The 6,564-nt window shown below is 42.9% G+C and overlaps 1 long non-coding RNA gene across 1 annotated transcript; it reads right to left on the bottom strand.

The window, feature by feature from the left end:
- Positions 1–221: 221 nt before the first annotated feature.
- LOC142290325 (uncharacterized) lies at positions 222–4,560 on the bottom strand. Its single transcript, XR_012750266.1, has 3 exons — positions 3,642–4,560; positions 3,392–3,541; positions 222–1,124 (listed from the first exon to the last, which is right to left on the bottom strand). It is a non-coding gene; the product is annotated as an uncharacterized LOC142290325 (long non-coding RNA).
- Positions 4,561–6,564: the final 2,004 nt, after the last annotated feature.

Below are 6,564 nucleotides of genomic sequence, written 5' to 3'. Positions count from 1 at the left end.
CACGTCATTTTTTTGGTGGACAAAAATCTTCTGCATACAGTCCTGGATGGAGTATGCTGAGCCTTGTAGTTCTGTTAAATACTTGAACAAAATGCACATCTCCATTTTTATGCTCTCTTCACATAGAATTGCCACTCCATGATAGCATTAGAAAATCAGACAGAACCGGAGTGTTTATAGGCAAAATACAAAAGTTTTTATTGAAGTTAATTTACATCACATTTAAAAGATGAAACATACAGTTAAAAGTTAGTGCTGAAAAAAAGGGGGAAAGAACACCCATGAAAAGTGAGACTACAGGGCAAGCTCATATATCTATCAAAGGTATAGGGTTTTTTTTGGCCATACCTGCTCAAGTAGTGAGCTAAACATAAAGGAAAATATCCAGAGCCTTATGCCAAACACTTACCCATTATGATTGAGCTTTGCACCTGCGTCTCACAGTTCAGAAGGACCCAACCGACGTACGTTTCGCATAGTACATTTACAGCTTCCTCAGGGCGGGTTCACGATCTCAAATCCCAAACCGGAACTTATATATACATAAAAACATGTTCCCATTGGTTGTCCCACATGTCCGTCAAGAAGGATCGCAATATCGGCGCATGCGCCTCACGGACGAGACGTCCACTTCCGCCCAGCCCGGCAATACATAGAGGGGAGGTACCCGGAAATCCAGGTTACCATGGACGCCTGTACGTCACTACCCTCATCATAGATGCGCCGGGCAGGGCGGAGGGACGAATCGTACCCATGACGCGCACGCGCACCACGATCCCTCAGAGCATGAAAGGAAGTACTGCAGACCGATACGTATATACCGTTAACTCTGCATATACCAGTAAAGAATTAACAGGAACATGTCTCGTAACCATAGCATGGAGAGATGAAGGCATCAGATTCATATAGAGTATACACATATGTTAAACACAAAGGTAAAAGAGAGATTTGTTATAGGAAAGAATACACCGATTTCTGATTCTCTTCAATTGATGGTAGTCAGGTGTTACTTTCATATTTTCTTCCATATTTTATATCACTCTTATTCTTCCCTTTGTTCTCATATTATTATCTCCTCCTTTCATACTCAATACCATTCCATGTCTTAAGCCACACTATAGATCCTATAGGTCAGAATTGAGAAAGAATGGTTTTAGAAAACAAATAGCACAAGAATTAAAAAAGACAAACATTTAAAAATACAATTAAAAAAGATATCCTCTTAACACGGGAAAAGGTCTTATAACATAAATCATAGGAATTCAGAAAAGGAGGATTTTATTAACCTCCTATTTTCATAAAAATGGTGCAAAATTGACTGCTTCATTCAGTCCAATGGGGGCAATGGTATCTAACAGAATGATCCATCGCATTTCTTTCTGCGCCAACAATTTTTTAACATTCCCCCCTCTTATTCCTAAATGGATCACATCTATCCCTCTTGCCATAAATGTCTTCGGATCACATGAGTGAAATTGCCTAAAGTGGCGAGGGATAGTTTTCAGTGTTGTAATATCGGTTGCTGTCTTTGCCGCCACAATGTCCCTCACATGCTCTCTAATCCTTATTCTCAGTTCTCTCGATGTTAAACCAATGTAGATCTTATCACAGCCACAAGTGGCGTAGTATATTACATTGGTGGTATCACATGAGATATGTTCCCTAATGGAATAAGTTTTTGTACCATCACTGGTCACAAACTCTGAGCAGCGAGAGACATTGGGGCAGGAAAGACAGCGACCACACGGGAAACAGCCATGAACCGGACCAGGTAATCCAAAAATATATTCTTTTTGTGGGGCAACATAATGGCTTTTCACCAAAATATCTCTCAAGTTTCTGCAACGCCTGGCAGTCATCATAGGCACATCTGGCAAGAATGATTTAATAGAGGGATCCGATTGGAGGACATGCCAATATTTTTTAAAAATTTGTTTCATGTCACTCCACTTCTCATTAAATGTTGAAATGAATCTGATGTTTTGAGATTCATTCTGCACTGCCCTTTTAGTTCGTCCACCTCCCTCACGCAATAACTCATCACGGGGAGCTATGTTTGCTCGTTGGTATGCCCTCTTAACACAGCGATCACTATAGCCCCTTGCCTTAAATCTCATCCTTAGATCATTTGCTTGGTCATGAAAAGAATCTTCCCGGGAACAGATCCGCTTGATCCTAAGGTACTGTCCAACCGGGATAGCCGAAATAGTTGAGTTGGTATGTGCTGAGGTGGCATGGAGCAATGAGTTCACAGACGTCGGCTTCCTGAAAACATCCGTCTGTAGAGCCATCGCCCCATCCACAGAAATTCTAATATCTAGAAAATCAATTTCACTTGCACTATGGCAAAAAGTCAATTTGATGTTATATATGTTGTCATTAAGCTGGTCCCCGAACCTCTCAAGCTCAGATGGTGTACCATGCCATATTATGAAGAGGTCATCAATGTATCTGACCCACAGCTGTGTCAAGGGGGCGGCCCATGCGCCCCCGCCTTCGAACAAGCCTCTCTCCCAGTACCCAAGAAAGAGGCCCGCGTACGAAGGCGCACAGGCCGCGCCCATGGCGGTCCCCCGCCTCTGTAGATAATATCTGTCTTTAAAGACAAACAGGTTGTGGGTCAGCACATATTCAAGAAGCTCGAGGACCAACTCGCAGACACGACTATCCCAGTTGCTGACACTCAAAAAGAATCGGACTGCCCTCAAACCATCATCATGCCGAATACACGTATATAGTGATTCGACATCAGCCACCACCAAAAGGGTCTCAGAGTCCACATGGATCCCGTCAATTCTCTTCAATACCTCAGTCGTGTCACGTACATAGGACGGAAGGGTCTCGACTAATGGTCTCAAATAGTATTCGATAAACTGGCAGATTGGACTGCACAGCCCCTCCATCCCTGACACGATAGGTCTTCCAGGTGGATTGACGGGATCCTTGTGGACCTTAGGCAGTAGATACAATGTTGGAATCTTGGGGTATCTAACAACCAGTCCATCAAAGACCCTCTTGGTTATGACCCCTTGTTCATAAGCATCATTAAGGATGAGATATAATTCAGCCGAGAATGAGACCAGCGGGGAGGAGTCCAGTTTCGTATATGTAACTTTATCCCGTAACTGCCTGTGGGCCTCCCTCTCATACATTTCAATCGGCCATATCACAACATTCCCGCCCTTATCGGCGGCCTTAAAGACCACGTCCTTCATATTTTGTAATTCGACAAGAGCCTTTCTTTGGACCACCGTAAGATTGTCATGTGCCCGGCGTGTGGAAATCCCACGCAGCTCGTCAGTGACAAGCTTAGTGAACACCTCCACCGCCGGGCACAGAGATAAGGGGGGGAAAGTCGTGGATTTAGGCATTATCTTAGAAGGAAACCCACCTGGCAGATCGGTAGATTGTTCATCTAATAGATCTTCAAGATCCTGGAGTGCTCGCCGCTCCGTCTCATCCTCGGCCGAAGAGGCAGAGGTTCTGGTATGTAGCTTCTTAAGAATGAGCTTGCGTGAAAAGAGGTGGACATCTTTTAATGCTGAAAAAAAGTTAAATGCATTACTAGGAGAGAATGTTAAGCCCTTGTTCAAAACCTGAATCTGGGCGGTGGATAAATGATGTTTAGAAAGATTGATTACCTGCAGCTCCCCACCAGTTTTATTCTTGGTTTGAGCCTGGTTCTTATTTTTAGATGGCCGCAATCGATTATTCCAATTAATTCTCCCTGTTTCATGATTACCCCTCATGGGCATGGATCCATTTCCACCAGTTGCAGTTTCCTCCCCTGAAGTACACGAAGTCATTGATCCGGATCTGGATCGATTGAATCCAGGTCTATAATAGGGGTGTGATCTCTCCTTCTTATTACGCCATCTATACATTTTATTACTCTGTTTATCTTCCAGATCTCTCTGTAATTTTTGGATCTTCCTCCCCTGTATTTCTTTACCCCAGATATCAACCTCAGTATCAAGATCCTCATTGCACTTTTTCAAAGCAGCTGGTGTCAAGTTTTTTTCCATATTGTTATAGAGTTCAATAATTTCCACCTCTAGGGTTTTAAGGGATTCCTTATCAAGATCTATCAGAAGCTCAAGAAATTGTCTCGAGCAGGTAGTGGCGGCATTCTCCCATCTATTTTTAAATACTTCATTGTCCACCACAAAGGAAGGGAATACCTGGACTCTAAGTCCTCGGGGGATTAGCCCCATTTCCACATAGCGCTGAAGAAAAGTACAATTCCACCATGTCCTCGTCTTTTTTCTCAACAATTCCTTCATTTTGTTAAAATATTCCTTGGCCCCCGTGCCAGAAGTGTCTAAAACCAAAGTGGAATCCCCCTTCAGCATATCATTAATTTGACATAGCCACGCCTCCTCGCGGGCTTTGAAATTCATGGTATTATGAGAATGTGCTGTGAATAACACAGAAAACAACAGATATGTTAAATACTTGAACAAAATGCACATCTCCATTTTTATGCTCTCTTCACATAGAATTGCCACTCCATGATAGCATTAGAAAATCAGACAGAACCGGAGTGTTTATAGGCAAAATACAAAAGTTTTTATTGAAGTTAATTTACATCACATTTAAAAGATGAAACATACAGTTAAAAGTTAGTGCTGAAAAAAAGGGGGAAAGAACACCCATGAAAAGTGAGACTACAGGGCAAGCTCATATATCTATCAAAGGTATAGGGTTTTTTTTGGCCATACCTGCTCAAGTAGTGAGCTAAACATAAAGGAAAATATCCAGAGCCTTATGCCAAACACTTACCCATTATGATTGAGCTTTGCACCTGCGTCTCACAGTTCAGAAGGACCCAACCGACGTACGTTTCGCATAGTACATTTACAGCTTCCTCAGGGCGGGTTCACGATCTCAAATCCCAAACCGGAACTTATATATACATAAAAACATGTTCCCATTGGTTGTCCCACATGTCCGTCAAGAAGGATCGCAATATCGGCGCATGCGCCTCACGGACGAGACGTCCACTTCCGCCCAGCCCGGCAATACATAGAGGGGAGGTACCCGGAAATCCAGGTTACCATGGACGCCTGTACGTCACTACCCTCATCATAGATGCGCCGGGCAGGGCGGAGGGACGAATCGTACCCATGACGCGCACGCGCACCACGATCCCTCAGAGCATGAAAGGAAGTACTGCAGACCGATACGTATATACCGTTAACTCTGCATATACCAGTAAAGAATTAACAGGAACATGTCTCGTAACCATAGCATGGAGAGATGAAGGCATCAGATTCATATAGAGTATACACATATGTTAAACACAAAGGTAAAAGAGAGATTTGTTATAGGAAAGAATACACCGATTTCTGATTCTCTTCATACATTGATGACCTCTTCATAATATGGCATGGTACACCATCTGAGCTTGAGAGGTTCGGGGACCAGCTTAATGACAACATATATAACATCAAATTGACTTTTTGCCATAGTGCAAGTGAAATTGATTTTCTAGATATTAGAATTTCTGTGGATGGGGCGATGGCTCTACAGACGGATGTTTTCAGGAAGCCGACGTCTGTGAACTCATTGCTCCATGCCACCTCAGCACATACCAACTCAACTATTTCGGCTATCCCGGTTGGACAGTACCTTAGGATCAAGCGGATCTGTTCCCGGGAAGATTCTTTTCATGACCAAGCAAATGATCTAAGGATGAGATTTAAGGCAAGGGGCTATAGTGATCGCTGTGTTAAGAGGGCATACCAACGAGCAAACATAGCTCCCCGTGATGAGTTATTGCGTGAGGGAGGTGGACGAACTAAAAGGGCAGTGCAGAATGAATCTCAAAACATCAGATTCATTTCAACATTTAATGAGAAGTGGAGTGACATGAAACAAATTTTTAAAAAATATTGGCATGTCCTCCAATCGGATCCCTCTATTAAATCATTCTTGCCAGATGTGCCTATGATGACTGCCAGGCGTTGCAGAAACTTGAGAGATATTTTGGTGAAAAGCCATTATGTTGCCCCACAAAAAGAATATATTTTTGGATTACCTGGTCCGGTTCATGGCTGTTTCCCGTGTGGTCGCTGTCTTTCCTGCCCCAATGTCTCTCGCTGCTCAGAGTTTGTGACCAGTGATGGTACAAAAACTTATTCCATTAGGGAACATATCTCATGTGATACCACCAATGTAATATACTACGCCACTTGTGGCTGTGATAAGATCTACATTGGTTTAACATCGAGAGAACTGAGAATAAGGATTAGAGAGCATGTGAGGGACATTGTGGCGGCAAAGACAGCAACCGATATTACAACACTGAAAACTATCCCTCGCCACTTTAGGCAATTTCACTCATGTGATCCGAAGACATTTATGGCAAGAGGGATAGATGTGATCCATTTAGGAATAAGAGGGGGGAATGTTAAAAAATTGTTGGCGCAGAAAGAAATGCGATGGATCATTCTGTTAGATACCATTGCCCCCATTGGACTGAATGAAGCAGTCAATTTTGCACCATTTTTATGAAAATAGGAGGTTAATAAAATCCTCCTTTTCTGAATTCCTATGATTTAT

Source organism: Anomaloglossus baeobatrachus, chromosome 2, assembly GCF_048569485.1.
Source record: "Anomaloglossus baeobatrachus isolate aAnoBae1 chromosome 2, aAnoBae1.hap1, whole genome shotgun sequence".
In the NCBI taxonomy this organism is placed as follows: domain Eukaryota; kingdom Metazoa; phylum Chordata; class Amphibia; order Anura; family Aromobatidae; genus Anomaloglossus; species Anomaloglossus baeobatrachus.
Note: the sequence above shows the minus strand (reverse complement) of the source record. Positions and strands in the feature narration are given on the sequence as shown.